Raw genomic sequence first — 16,029 nt, 5'->3', positions numbered from 1 at the left:
GTCAGTTTTTCCCCAGTTAGGAGAAGCTGGTATGTATGAAATGACCTGACATAAAACCTCTGATAACCGTTAGTTTCTTTCCATCTTTACATTGATCCCTTGATGAGAGAATCTGCCTGAGTTAGACTAAGTTGATTATATGTGTCCAGCAGGGACACTTGCAACTTCTCAACCCCGGAGCTGGGAGTGGAAGAAAGAGATGGCATTTTCCTGAGCATCAAGCACCATGTAGACATTTTATGTACAGTGCTTTAGTTCATCCCTAAAGCAAGCCTGTGAGGCCCAGGGTGTTATCCTCTTGCACAGCTGAGACTTTTAGGCCCTTGCTAAGATCACATAGCTATTAAGTTCACAGAGCTGAATTTGAACTGACTGCAGGCTGGATCCAAACCCTCTCCTTTCCACTGCACCATGCTGTCTCTCCTTAGTGTCTCACCAACAAAGTATACAAGAGAAGAGGCAGTAAGAGCATAGCCCCTTGGGGTCTTTATTTGCAAAACGTGTTAGAAAGCCTCAGGCAATCCTGGGAGACATGGGGGCAGAGTTAAGGTAACCTGTCCATCCAGTTGGACAATCACTGATGAAGCAGGTACGTTCCTGCTGTGCCCCTCTTCACCCACATCCATCCCACCCACACAGCCGCCCACAGAGGCAGGTTCTTGCTGTGGGCCAGGGCAGCCACCCAGGGCCCTCAGAGAGCATAGCACAATACTGTACTAGATAACCCATGAGGCCAGTCACAGCTCTAATCACATCATAAAGGGTAACAGCATGGACACTGGAGCCTGACCACCTGGATTTGAATCCCAGCTCAAGGTTACTAGTCAACCTTAGGCGAATTTCTTAACCTCTCTCTGCCTCAGCTTCCTCACCTGTAAAACTGGGGTTATGATAACTCATAGGACTATTTGGTAGGATTCTCAAAAACCTGAAAAGCTTTTAGAACTGTTAATTACTCCAAATGAAAAATCCTTTAGAACAATGCCTGGTGTGTACAGCACTAAGCACTCAATCAATGTTTAAAAAATAATAAGTATTATTATTAAGTATAATATAATAATTATTATTAATAATAATAAGTATTAAGTATTATTAATAATAAGTATTGTTATTATTGGCTATGCCACATGGCATGTGGGATCTTAGTTCCCCAGCCAGGGATTAAACCCCCATCCCCTGCAGTGGAAGTGCGGAGTCCCAACCACTGGACCACCAGAGAAGTCCCCATTATTATTATTATTATTCAGAGAGCCAGACTGAGGCCCAGAAAAACAGAGTAACTTGTCCGATGAGACACACATAGCAAAGCTGGGATCAGAACCCGTTCTCTGGCCTCTTAATCCAGAGCAGTTTTGTATACTTGGCTACACGCTTTAACGCTAAGATTATTGATTTAAAATCCATCGATACTTTGAAAGTAGCCTGAACTGTTCCCCCATGTTGAAAATAATCACTATATTCATTCATCTTTCAAAAAGAAAGGGTCTTTTATAAAAACAAAGAAGCTGTCATCAAGAAGACTAGAACTGATAGGAACCAGCTCAGTCCTACCACTGGGCTCCAAGAGAGATCATCAGGCCCTGTAAGTGATAAAAACTGCTGGCTGTTAACACCAATTTAGTTGCAGTTAATTGCATACTTGTCTTGGGTGTTTCAGAAAAGTGTCTAATTTCTGTTGCAATCTTAAAAAGATAAAGAAAACCATAAATACTTGCATGCTGCAGTATAATTACACATATCATAAGTAGAAAAAACCAATTTGTCATTGGGAGATGGCCAATCTGGAACATTTTTCCAGAAGAGTAATTTTACAATAGGGTTTCAGTTACATTACAGGGAAGAGGTTAGAGCATTGACAGTGGGGGTTCTTAGGGCTCCTTAAAAATTTTCTGTGTATAAATAGATATTTAATGACTGTATAGTTTCCAACCATGGGAACATTCACCCAGCCCTCCTGTGTCTCTAACATTGGAAATTCAAAGAGCAGACCTAGGTTCCACCCCAGGGGGCTTGTGCGTAATCAGACAGTGGTGGCTCTCCAGGGTGACGGAGACAGAATTAGGGAAGTGAGCACAGAGGAGGGGCTCCTAATTCACTTAGGGAGGGCAAGGAAGGCTTCTTGGAGGAGGTGATGCCTGAGGAGAGTCTTTAAGGATGAGTTGGTTTCTGTGAGGTAAAGAAGTTGGGGAAAAGATCTTTCAGGTAAAGAAGGGGGCAAGGGAGCAGAGGATAAGAAAGTTTGTCTTGTTCTGGGAGCTGCAAGACTGGCAGTGCTCAATTAGTGTTTTTACAAAAATAAAAGCGCATTTGTGAAGAAATTAACTTGTAGACGATAGTTGACATTTGAGCTTTGTGTATTCTTAATACTTTATGTGGTTCATTTAATCCTCGTAAAAGTCACATTAGGTAGAGACAATTATTATCCCCATTTTGCAAATGGAGAAACTGAGGCATAGAGAAGTTTAGTAACTTTCCGCAATTCTTAGGGTGAGAGAGCCAGGATGGATATCTAGGCTGCCTGCCAGAGTCCCTGCCTCTGTGTGAGCTCACAATGAAAGCATCTATTTGGTTTGGAGCTACCTAGTAACTAACCCAGATATCAACTAGATTTTGTGCACTCCCAACCAAGATGAGATCAACTTTAACCCATAATTCCATGACTTGTGGGAAGTTCATTGTATTCCTGGAAATTTCTATGAATTACCAGAGGCTTGTGTTTTCATTTGTTTTGTTTCCTGTGGGTTCACATTCTCTATGCAGCATTTCCGAGCTGTTTGTCTCTGTCCTGTCTTGGTGATGGCTGACTGGTGGGCACAGCCCCTTCTTAATTTAGCCTTCCTTCCCTCCCCCCAAACCATGCATGAATTAAGATTTGGGGGGCTGCTGTGACCAGTGGGTGCCATGGTATGTTGACTGTAACATGGATTGCCCCCACCCCCCTCACAAACAAGACCAGGTGTGGACTGGGAAATGCAGTGTCCTGGCCTTAGAGGAGTGGCTGGCTACAGAGGGAAGGCCAGGAGGAGTCCAAGCCCTGTGGCTTGGATCCCAACCCTTCCCAGTCATGGCTGTGAGGGCTGAGGAATAAGGACAGGAAGGGCCAATGAAGGGAACATGCTGGGACCCTATTAAGTGCCATTCTCGTACCTCAAAAAACAAGAACTCAAGAAACAGAGTAAACTTTTGGCTACTTTTTTTGCCAGTCATGCATGAACTTATATAAGGTTGAATGTTCCTAAACTATTATACTTCTATTACTTTTATACATCTATTATTAAAACTTGGTTGTGATTTTAACTACATTAGTCTACATTGCATCCCTTTTGTACTACATGTTTACTAGCTACAACTATATTAAAGAGTTGTCTGTGACTTCTATTCCTGCATTACTGCTCTACCTATAGGACTTTAGGCAAGTCGCTTTAACTTTTCTGATCTCAGTTTCTTCATTTGCAAAATGAATATTATAATATTCTTCAAAGTACCATCACGAGGGTTAAATAATACATAAAAAATGCACGGCACAGTGTCTGAAGGGCAGTAAGGTCTCAATACATGTTAGCAATTATTTCCCCCATTAACCAAAAGTTGACTGTGGTTTGGTATGGCTGATGCATGGGAAGTAGGATGGCAGTCATGGAGAGGATGGAACTGTGGGTGGAGAAGTCAGCAGTCACCAATTAGAAGGATTTTGTGTGTTTTTACCAAGAGGATGGGCTTTATCCTTCAGGCCAGTTTCTCAAGCCATCCCTAATGGGAGCATGATCTATCTATAGGGGTGACCGTATGGCTCAACATGCTCTCCAAAAACATAATATTGTTTAACTTCCTGTTTAATTTTAAAAATACGTAGGAGTTTCGTGTTCTATTCCGCAACATGTTCAGTGGTAGGGTGGTGACCTTCAAAGAGCAATTCTTAGTTGAATGCTTATAAAATCAGCATCTGGAAATAGTCTCAATCTACTCTAGAAAAAAAAAAAATTTCCAACCAGTTGAACCAACTTTTTGAGATGTCCCGATTTCAATATCATTGTATCTTAAAGATGAGAATGCTTCTAAAACCAAATATATATCAATGGTTAAAACACTATAAATTCTGTAATACTTTGTCTCAGGGGATTTAAAAATATTCTGGGCTTTGGAAAATATTCTTATACAAAAAAGCAAAGAGAGGATGGAATAGGCTCATGTTCTAATAATACTGAAACTCTGGTCAAGCTGTAACTGATTTAAAACCTGTTGGAACTAGGATTTGCCTTGTAGCCTTCACAGTTGAATATGATAATTAGTAAATGGAAGTCCAGGAAACTCTTATCTTCACCCCAGTTCTGAAGTTTGAGGCCAATCATTCAATGCCATCACTGTTCAGAGGTAAATATCGCTGTTACCTTTATGCTGTTAGCAAGTTTCTTCTGGAAAGGAAGTAGGGGAAAGGTGATAGAAGAAGGTGGGGACAGAGCCTCAATCCTAGGAAAGTCAAAGGAACAGAGGTGGTCTGTCTTGCTCTAGGGCTAGCCTTGTTTCATGAGGTCTCTAAAAGTTTCCTATTTAAAAAAATCCTACTCTCTTAACAAGAAATACCTCAATATATTTTGGAGAAAAACCTACCCATACTGTCAGCATTTTGTTAAAGTGAACAAAAGTGTTAAAAAAAAAATTGGTCCTGCCTGCTGTCTGCCACACACAGTGGGGTGTTTCTCCAGGACCTTGCTTCAGACAGGGTGAGATGACACTGACCTTGGAGCCAGGTTTGCTGGGTTTGTACCCCCGCCCCAACATTTAAGAGCTCTGTGGCTTTGGGCAACTCAGGTAGCATGAATCTCATCAGCACAGAGAGAAAGCTTCACTGAAAACTCATTGCAGAGCGGCAGGGGAAGCCGGATTCCACGACGGCAGCAGCAGGGTTCGTGGCAAGAATCACGGCTTTCAGGCCGCCCCCGGCTGTCTCATCTTCCTGCAGCTTGTAGATCCTCAGGCTTGGAAGCTGTTTCAAGCACACAACCTTGAGAGAGTAAGGTGTTCTGGAGACCTTCTGTACCGAATCCGTGACTGAACCCAGTGAAGACCTCTATATAAACGTTTAAGATTCTGGCCGCACATGCTGAGACCTACGCTTTTAGCCACCAGCTGCTGGAGACAGCCTCGTAGACAAAGTGCTACCAAGTCAGCCTGTTCTAGCTGAACAGCTATTGTAGACCCTCGTAATCTGACTTCATAATGGAGGCTGCCACATTCACTGCTGTGTGGCTGACAAGGTCTTGGTGCTCCGGCGGGGTGTCAGGCCTGAGCCTCTGAGGTGGGAGAGCCAAGTTCAGGACACTGGACCAACAGAGACCTCCTGGCCCCATGTAATATCAATTGGAGAAAGCTCTCCCAGATATCTCTGTCTCAACGCTAAGACCCAGCTCCACTCCACAACCAGCAAGCTACAGTGCTGGACACCCCATGCCAAACAACTAGCAAGACAGGAACACAACACCACCCATTAGCAGAGAGGCTGCCTAAAACCATACTAAGTTCACAGACACCCCCAAAACACACCACCAGACGTGGTCCTGCCCACCAGAAAGACAAGATCCAGCCTCATCCACCAGAACACAGGCAGCAGTCCCCTCCACCAGGAAGCCTACACTGAATCAACCTTACCCACTGGGGGCAGACACCAAAACAACGGGAACTATGAATCTGCAACCTGTGAAAAGGAGACTCCAAACACAGTAAGTTAAACAAAATGAGAAGACAGAGAAATACACAGCAGATGAAGGAACAAGGTAAAAACCCACCAGACCAAACAAATGAAGAGGAAATGGGCAGTCTACCTGAAAAAGAATTCAGAGTAATGGTAGTAAAAATGATCCAAAATCTTGGAAATAGAATGGAGAAAATACAAGAAACATTTAACAAGGACCTAGAAGAACTAAAGAGCAAACAAACAATGATGAACAACACAATAAATGAAATTAAAAATTCTCTAGAAGGAATCAATAGCAGAATAACTGTGGCAGAAGAACGGATAAGTGACCTGGAAGATAAAATAGTGGAAATAACTACCGCAGAGAAGAATAAAGAAAAAAGAATGAAAACAATTGAGGACAGTCTCAGGGACCTCTGGGACAACATTAAATGCACAAACATTCAAATTACAGGGGTCCCAGAAAAAGAAGAGAAAAAGAAAGGGACTGAGAAAATATTTGAAGAGATTATAGTTGAAAACTTCCCTAATATGGGAAAGGAAATAGTTAATCAAGTCCAGGAAGCACAGAGAGGCCCATACAGGATAAATCCAAGGAGAAACACGCCAGACACATATTAATCAAAGTATAAAATATTAAATACAAAGGAAAAATATTGAAAGTAGCAAGGGAAAATCAACAAATAACATACAAGGGAATCCCCATAAGGTTAACAGCTGATCTTTCAGCAAAAATTCTGCAAGCCAGAAGGGAGTGGCAGGACATATTTAAAGTGATGAAAGGGAAAAACCTACAACCAAGATTACTCTACCCAGCAAGGATCTCATTCAGATTCAACGGAGAAATTAAAACCTTTACAGACAAGCAAAAGTTAAGAGAATTCAGCACCACCAAACTACCATTACAACAAATGCTAAAGGAACTTCTCTAGGCAGGAAACACAAGAGAAGGAAAAGACCTACAAAAACAAACCCAAAACAATTAAGAAAATGATAATAGGAACATATATATCAATAATTACCTTAAATGTAAATGGATTAAATGCTCCACCCAAAAGACACAGACTGGCTGAATGGATACAAAAGCAAGACCTATATATATGCTGTCTACAAGAGGCCCATTTCAGACCTAAGGAAACATACAGATTAAAAGTGAGAAGATAGAAAAAGATATTCCATGCAAATGGAAACCAAAAGAAAGCTGGAGTAGCATTCTCATATCAGACAAAATAGACTTTAAAATAAAGACTATTACAAGAGACAAAGAAGGACACTACATAATGATCAAGAGATCAATCCAGGAAAAAGACATAATAATTGTAAATATTTATGCACCCAACATAGGAGCACCTCAATACATAAGGCAAATGCTAACAGCCATAAAAGGGGAAATCGAAAGTAACACAATCATAGTAGGGGACTTTAACACCCCACTTTCACCAATGGACAGATCATCCAAAATGAAAATAAATAAGGAAACACAAGCTTTAAATGAAACAAGATGGACTTAATTGATATTTATAGGACATTCCATCCAAAAACCACAGAATACACTTTCTTCTCAAGTGCTCATGGAACATTCTCCAGGACAGAGCACATCTTGGGTCACAAATCAAGCCTTGGTAAATTAAAGAAAATTGAAATCGTATCAAGTATCTTTTCCGACTACAACGCTATGAGACTAGATATCAATTACAGGAAAAAAAATCTGTAAAAAATACAAACACAGGGAGGCTAAACAATACACTACTAAATAACCAAGAGATCACTGAAGAAATCAAACACAAAATCAAAAAATTCATAGAAACAAATGACAATGAAAATACGATGACCCCAAACCTATGGGATGCAGCAAAAGCAGCTCTACGAGGGAAGTTCATAGCAATACAATCCTACCTCAAGAAACAAGAAACATCTCAAATAAACAACCTAACCTTACACCTAAAGCAATCAGAGAAAGAACAAAAAAACCCCAAAGTTAGCAGAAGGAAAGAAATCATAAAGATCAGATCAGAAAGAAATGAAAAAGAAATGAAGGAAACAATAGCAAAGAACAATAAAACTAAAAGCTGGTTCTTTGAGAAGATAAACAAAATTGATAAACCATTAGCCAGACTCATCAAGAAAAAAAGGCAGAAGACTCAAATCTACAGAATTAGAAATGAAAAAGAAGTAACAACTGACACTGCATAAATACAAAGGATCATGAGAGATTACTACGAGCAACTATATGCCAATAAAATGGACAACCTGGGAGAAATGGACAAATTCTTAGAAAAGCACAAACTTCTGAGACTGAACCAGGAAGAAATAGAAAATATAAACAGACCAATCATAAGCACTGAAATTGAGACTGTGATTAAAAATCTTCCAGTAAACAAAAGCCCAGGACCAGATGGCTTCACAGGCTAATTCTATCAAGCATTTAGAGAAGAGCCAACACCTATCATTCTCAAACTCTTCCAAAATACAGCAGAGGGAGGAACACTCCCAAACTCATTCTATGAGGCTACCATCACCTTGATACCAAAACCAGACAATGATGTTACAAAAAAAGAAAACTATAGGCCAATATCACTGATGAACATAGATGCAAGAATCCTCAACAAAATACTAGCAAACAGAATCCAGCAGCACATTAAAAGGATCATACACCATGATTAAGTGGGGTTTATCCCAGGAATGCAAGGATTCTTCAATATACACAAATAAATGAATGTCATACTCCGTATTAACAAACTGAAGGATAAAAACCATATGATAATCTCAATAGATGCAGAAAAATCTTTTGACAAAATTCAACACCCATTTATGAAAAAACTCTCCAGAGGGCAGGCATAGAGGGAACTTACCTCAACATAGTAAAGGCCATATATGACAAACCCACAGCCAACATCGTTCTCAATGGGAAATATTGAAACCATTTCCACTAAGATCAGGAACAAGACAAGGTTGCCTACTCTCACCACTATTATTCAACACAGTTTTGGAAGTTTTAGCCATAGCAATCAGAGATGAAAAAGAAATAAAAGGAATACAAATCGGAAAAGAAGAAGTAAAACTGTCAGTTTGCAGATGACATGATACTATACATAGAGAATCCTAAAGATGCTACCAGAAAACTACTGGAGCTAATCAATGAATCTGGTAAAGTAGCAGGATACAAATTTAATGCACAGAAATCTCTTGCATTCCTATACACTAATGATGAAAAATCTGAAAGAGAAATGAAGGAAACACTCCCACTTACCATTGCAACAAAAAGAATAAAATACCTAGGAATAAACCTACAAAGGGAGACAAAAGACCTGTATGCAGAAAACTATAAGACACTGATGAAAGAAATTAAAGATGATACCAACAGATGGAGAGATATACCATGTTCTTGGACTGGAAGAATCAACATTGTGAAAATGACTCTACTACCCAAAGCAATCTACAGATTCAGTGCAATCCCTATCAAACTAACAATGGCATTTTTCACAGAATTAGAACAAAAATGTCACAATTTGTATGGAAACACAAAAGACCCCGAATAGCCAAAGCAATCTTGAGAAAGAAAAATGGAGCTGGCGGAATCAGAGATAAACTCATGCACATATGGTCACCTTAAATTTGATAAAGGAGCGAAGAATATACAATGGAGAAAAGACAGCATCTTCAATAAGTGGTGCTGGGAAAACTGGACAGCTACATGTAAAAGAATGAAATTAGAACACTCCCTAACACTGTACACAAAAATAAACTCATAATGGAATAAAGACCTAAATGTAAGGTCAGACACTATAAAACTCTTAGAGAAAAACAGGCAGAACACTTTATGACATAAATCACAGCAAGATCCTTTTTGACCCACCTCCTAGAGAAATGGAAATAAAAACAAAAATAAACAAATGGGACCTAATGAAACGTAAAAGTTTTTGCACAGTAAAGGAAACAATAAACAAGACAAATAGACAACCCTCAGAATGGGAGAAAATATTTGCAAACGAAGCAATTGACAAAGGATTAATCTCCAAAATATACAAGCAGCTCATGCAGCTCAATATCAAAACAACAAGCAACCCAATGCAAAACTGGGCAGCAGACCTAAATAGACATTTCTCCAAAGAAGATATACAGATTGCCAACAAACACATGAAAAGATGCTCAACATCACTAATCATTAGAGAAATGCAAATCAAAAGTACAATGAGGTATCACCTCACACTGGTCAGAATGGCCATCATCAAAAACCTACAAACAGTATATGCTGGAGAGGGGGTGGAGAAAAGGGAACCCTCTTGCACTGCTGGTGGGAATATAAATTGATACAGCCACTATGGAGAACAGTATGGAGGTTCCTTAAAAAACTAAAAATAGAACTACCACATGACCCAGCAATCCCACTCCTGGGCATATACCCTGAGAAAACCATAATTCAAAAAGAGTCATGTACCAAAATGTTCATTGCAGCACTATTTACAATAGCCCGGAGATGGAAACAACCTAAGTGTCCATCGACAGATGATTGGATAAAGAAGATGTGACACATATATACAATAGAATATTACTCAGCCATAAAAATAAATGAAATTGAGTTATTTGTAGTGAGGTGAATGGACCTAGAGACTGTCATACAGAGTAAAGTAAGGCAGAAAGAGAAAAACAAATAATGTATGCTAACACATATATATGGAATCTAAAAATAAAATAATGGTTCTGAAGAACCTAGGGGCAGGACAGGAATAAAGACATAGACATAGAGAGTGGACCTGAGGACACGGGGAGGGGGCAGGGTAAGCTGAGACGAAGTGAGAGAGTGGCATGGATATATATATATACACTACCAAATGTGAAATAGATAACTAGTGGGAAGCAGCTGCATAGTACAGGGAGATTAGCTCGGTGCTTTGTGACCACCTAGAAGGGTGGGATAGGGAGGGAGGGAGGAAGACACAAGAGGTAGGGGATATGGGGATATGTGTATACGTATAGCTGATTCACTTTGTTATACAGCAGCAACAATGTAAAGCAATTATACTCCAATAAAGATGTTAAAAATAATAAAAAAATTAAAAAAGAAAAAACAAAAACAACCCACAACAACAACCCACAAACCAATGTGCAGAAACGGGCAAGTGAAACACAGACAATAGGAATTTAAAATCAAACCAGAATAAGTCTTTGAAAAGTCCAGGACAGGAGACATCGAAGCTATTTGGTAACTTACAAAGTATCATCTTCATGTTTATTGGGTAATACCCACAGGCCAAACTTTACAGTTTACATTCTGTAAAAGTTACATGAGAGCCTTAAACCAGAGTGCTGCTTGAAAATGACATCTTTGGTTATATTTCACTGAACCTTATAATCTTAGGAGGTTTAAACATCTTAATCTTAAACACGATTCACATAGAGATGTCCTAATGCTTCGTAATTCCTATTTATGCTTAGTTTATTTCACAGCTTATAGCAATTATAATAGATCATAGTTGGAACTGAATTATAATAAAAAATATTATTCTAATATATTAAATAAAGCTGAAAGTTTAGCATAAATAAGAGTTTGTATGGCTGGTAGCCCAGATTAGGATTTGTTTTAGCATCTGACATGGACCCCAAAATATAACACATCAAAAACAAATAGAGCTAGGTATATAATCACAAAGTAACATATCAGTATTTACTAGTATAACTTATCTAAAACTGTATTTATTACTGTTTTCAAAAATAGTTGTCTTTTACTAGCTAGCTAACTGGAAAACTCTAAAGAACATACTCTTTTAAAAGACTGACAGCCAATTTTCAATTTACTTAGCAGATAAAATGTTTTTTGTTTGTGAACTCCCAGTTGGCACCAACTACATAAGGTATTCAACATATATACATTTTTATTTCCTTCATTTTTTTGTCATAACTTAAGTGAGAAATTTAAAAATTCAGGTGAATAAGCTTTACGTTGAAAAATAGTTTTTTAAAAAATACTTTATTTATTTAGTCTGCATGGGGTCTTAGTTGCGGCATGCATGTGGGATCTAGTTTCCCGACCAGGGATCGAACCTGGGCCCCGTGCATTGGGAGCTCCGAGTCTTACCCACTGGACCACCGGGGAAGTCCCGAAGAATATTCTTAAATGATGCTGGTGATCATGGTGCTCTGGGTATAAAATGGCTTTGCTGCTGAACATTACATAGAACATATGGTATGTAGGTAATATTTGAAATCTTGCTACTCTTTCCCTATATTTCGGCCCCAAACTCCAAGGCGGATAAAGAAAAGAAAAAAGGTAAAGGGAGGAGAAGACCTTTTGGTGACTTGGGTAGCCGTCAGATCAACCAGTCACAGAAACTTCCAAGGGGGCTCTACAAGAGCTTGCTGCATCCATTTATGCTGTTATGGCCCTAAAATGGTACAATAGGGTACACCAGAGGCCAGCAAACTTTTTCTATAAAGGGACAGATAGTAAATATCTTATATTTGTCACAACTACTCAATTTTGCCACTGCAGCATGAGAGAGCAGCCATGGTTGAATGCGTGTGGATGGGTTCAGTGAGTTTATTTACAGACACTGAAATTTAAAGTTTACATAATTTTCATCTCATGAAATATTATTATTCTGATTTTTTTAACCATTAAAAAAATGAGAAAACCACCCTCAGCTCTTTGGGCCATACAAACAGGCTGGCAGACGGGCCTGTGAGGCGTGCCGCCGACCCCTGGTCTGCACCGTTGGAGGCTCCTCAGGTCGCAACGCTCACACTTCCTGATGGTCCTCACCAAACTCACTCCTGCTAGGGCCTCTTTCTTTCCTGTCTGCCACTGTTGCTGGGGCTGCAGGGACATTAAAAGTGACTGATACAAAAAGTAAAGGTTCTTCTAATCTCTCTTTTATCCTATCTGGAAGATGTTATTTCTTAAACATCTAAAAGGCATTACAATCAGAGAGTATGCAACTAGATAGGGGGACTTCCCTGGTGGCGCAGTGGTTAAGAATCCGCCTGCCAAGGTAGAGGACACGGGATCGAGCCCTGGTCTGGGAAGATCTCACATGCCGCGGAGCCACTAAGCCCGTGCGCCACAACTACTGAGCCCGCGTGCCAGAACTACTGAGCCCGCGTGCCAGAACTACTGAAGCCCGCGTGCCTAGAGCCCATGCTCCACAACAAAAGAAGCCACCGCAATGAGAAGCCCGTGCACCGCAACAAAGAGTAGCCCCTGCTTGCCCCAACTAGAGAAAGCCCACGCGCAGCAATGAAGACCCAATGCAGCCAAAAAATTAATTAATTAAAAATAAATAAACTAGATAGGTTAAAGTCTATTTTCCAATGCTTTTCTTTCTAAGAAGATTATCTTTTAAGGCCTATTATGATTATTTATTCAATTTAAAAAGCCTAGAAATTTAAGGCAATGTACACTTTCATTTTTTAATAAACCACATGGCAAAACAATACTTTATTTAATAAATGTATAGGAAATTACAATTTGAAAATTGCAAATACAGTACATATACATATACTGTACTTCAATCTTAAATTACATGGACAAACTCCAGCTTCAAAATCTTTCTAAAATCAATCATTATGCAAAATACCTAGTTTCTGAAGGTGTATATGGAAAAGTATATACAATTTCTTAAACTGTGATATGGCTTACTTATTAACATACATTTATTTAGAGAAGCATAAGCTTTCCAAATATACATTATTTTTCAGGTGCAAAGCTGACATACTGGCACATTTCAATTTTGTGTTGCAGTTATTTCGTAATATACTTAATTGCAATATTTAAATTGACACTGTCACAGGTTTAACTGGGAAAGTCTCCATAATGTTTTCCAATCTTACCAAAACTCAGAAAATGTTTGTTGGTCCTCACCACATGACTGGAAGAACGGGTTAAACCTTTTGTAAGCAAGAATTCAATGACAGGCTGGCCCGAATGTGTAACCCAGTTGCACACACACAATTCAACACCGAGGAACTCTCACAACAATTCTTCTCTCCAATTTGCATGCTCCTATCAACATCACAATATCCCTGGCTAGCGATCTGTTAACATAAATCTGAAGCCCTGTCCGGTGGGATTCACAGGATAGATCTGTAGCCAGGGTTTGCAAATGGTATTTTGGTTATAGAGACATTAAGCTTAATCATCAATTTGGGGATCAGGCTGGCCTCCCCTCAACACAGCATATAGCGAGGTGCCACTATTCATTTGTGACTAATACCCAACAGGCTCAAAAGTGAAGTTTGGTTCAAAGACAAACTGAACCCAATGAACTAATCTTGTATCTATGAACACATTCTATAACTTTAAATTTACTGTATGTACGGTAGACGCAACAGCAAAAGTGCCTAAAACCTTATTCCAAAGGGGCTCAAATTCCATAAGAACGCCTTATTCAATATGGTGAACCAATTAATATAAACACATAAGAAGAAAATAAATTTAGCTAATTGTGCTTGTTTCAGAAGTGAATTCTTCTCTCTTCTAAAGTAGTAAGAGTGGTGGTTTGAGAAACACAACCCCGAGTCTTATCAGCAGTGATCTTGGCTTGCTGTTTGTTGTATAGTGCATCCACTTCTACCACACTTACTCTATAGAGCTCAGCATGCAGAGAAATCTGGATCAGGAACAACCAGCTGTTTAAAACAAGGTTCTTCCCTACCCAGAAACACATTTATAAGTGGTGCTTTGTCTCTGAAAGATGGTTTTTCCTCACATTAAAATGAAAGGGAAGCTCAAGTATCTGATCCTGCCTGAGTCTATTCTGGGAAAATTCTACTAAAGACAAACACTGTCGGTGAGGACACCTGGGTTCAAGAGACAGAACCAGAACATTGAGACTCCTAAGAGCAGAAAACTAGTTTTAGAAAAATGGGAACAAAGCACCCAAACTTGAAAGCAGTAAAATAAGAAATCCAGTGATTTGGCAAATAATACTGATGGGAGCTGCAAGTTGTGAAAATCTGGGCTCACATTACACAAGAAATAGCTAATGGAAAATGTAAATGGAGGAATTACAAGCACTACTGGTTCTGCATTTCAAAGCCTTCTGAAATATGCCTTACTCAACTGCATTCCCCACATTATATTTCTAAAGCAGCATGGTCATTAATGAAACAATAGGTCTTTTTCCTAAAATAAATCAAAATGCTGCATCTGGCCAGAGCTGTGAAACACAGGTTATATACACAAGTAACTCTGATTATTTGCAAATGTTAACTGAAATACATTGCAATGAAGAACCGCCCAGTTTTTATGTTGTGATGTTTTCCGTGCAAAATTAACAATGCTTGGTATTTATACAAACAGCCACTGCCTTTCCCAGGACAATGGAAAGCCCTTTCTGAGGGCTGGCTGAGGAGTGTAACTTAGGGCTGTAACTAAGCAGGTGAAGGACAGACCAGCTGTACAGTTCCTGGTCGTATCTGCTAAGTTCACATCCCTCTCTGTGGGTCTTGTGAAGTTACAAAAAGTTAAATCTATCAATCCTCAAATCTTACAGACCCAGTGGAGTACAGGTACAAAGTCTATAGTCTTTGCTACAAAAAGCAAAGCACAGGAAACTTCATGTGTACCTCACTTTAAGGAGAACACTATAATTAAAATTTACAAAAGTTTTCAGTGTTTCTGCATTTTACAAGAGGATCCTTTCAATCCTCAAATGGATTTTAGACTGTTTCATCAAATAACTTTCCAAGGAATGGGTCATTATGAAAAGTCATATATAGCTATTTAAGATAAAGTTTACAAGAAACAAGCTCCATAGATATGAGGAACAATTAGCAAATATGGGAAAATCCATTAGCATAATTAGCATATATAATGCATATTCTTTTCATTTCTCTTGCTAGGTACTCAAAGTCCATAAATACCCAGATGTCCACTGAAATGTCTCTCATTTATTCTTCCTTGCCCTCTGTATTTTAATTTTATATTTATTTTGATTTAAACAGTTTATATGCTACTGAAATTTTTGAAAAATTCAAAGCATTATTTTAAATAGATTCACAGTAAGAATCCCATAAAGTGAATTTTCAATTCAATTCAACAGACACTGGGTTTTATTAGGAGCCATTAATCCTCATCAACCCTTTTATTGGATACCATCAACTCAATAAATGTTTAGGTAAATCTAGGTTTTATCTTAGGTTTATCACATAGTGAGTTTCTTGGTAGGAAGATGAAATCTGTTTCCTATTCTTCATTTATATCAGAAGTCAACTGCATGCCCACCTGGGACTTCAGTTCACAACTTGTCTAGGACGCTCTACTCTGGTTCTGAGGAGTCAAAGAACCATATCCATTCTTGGGATAAGAAACTGTTCCTCTTGAAAATGGATTTCTAATG

The sequence above is a fragment of the Monodon monoceros genome, unplaced genomic scaffold, assembly GCF_005190385.1.
Source record: "Monodon monoceros isolate NGI ecotype Baffin Bay Population unplaced genomic scaffold, NGI_Narwhal_1 Super_Scaffold_21, whole genome shotgun sequence".
Lineage (NCBI taxonomy): Eukaryota > Metazoa > Chordata > Mammalia > Artiodactyla > Monodontidae > Monodon > Monodon monoceros.
The sequence above is the reverse complement of the archived record's forward strand: the minus strand, read 5'-3'. Positions refer to the sequence as shown.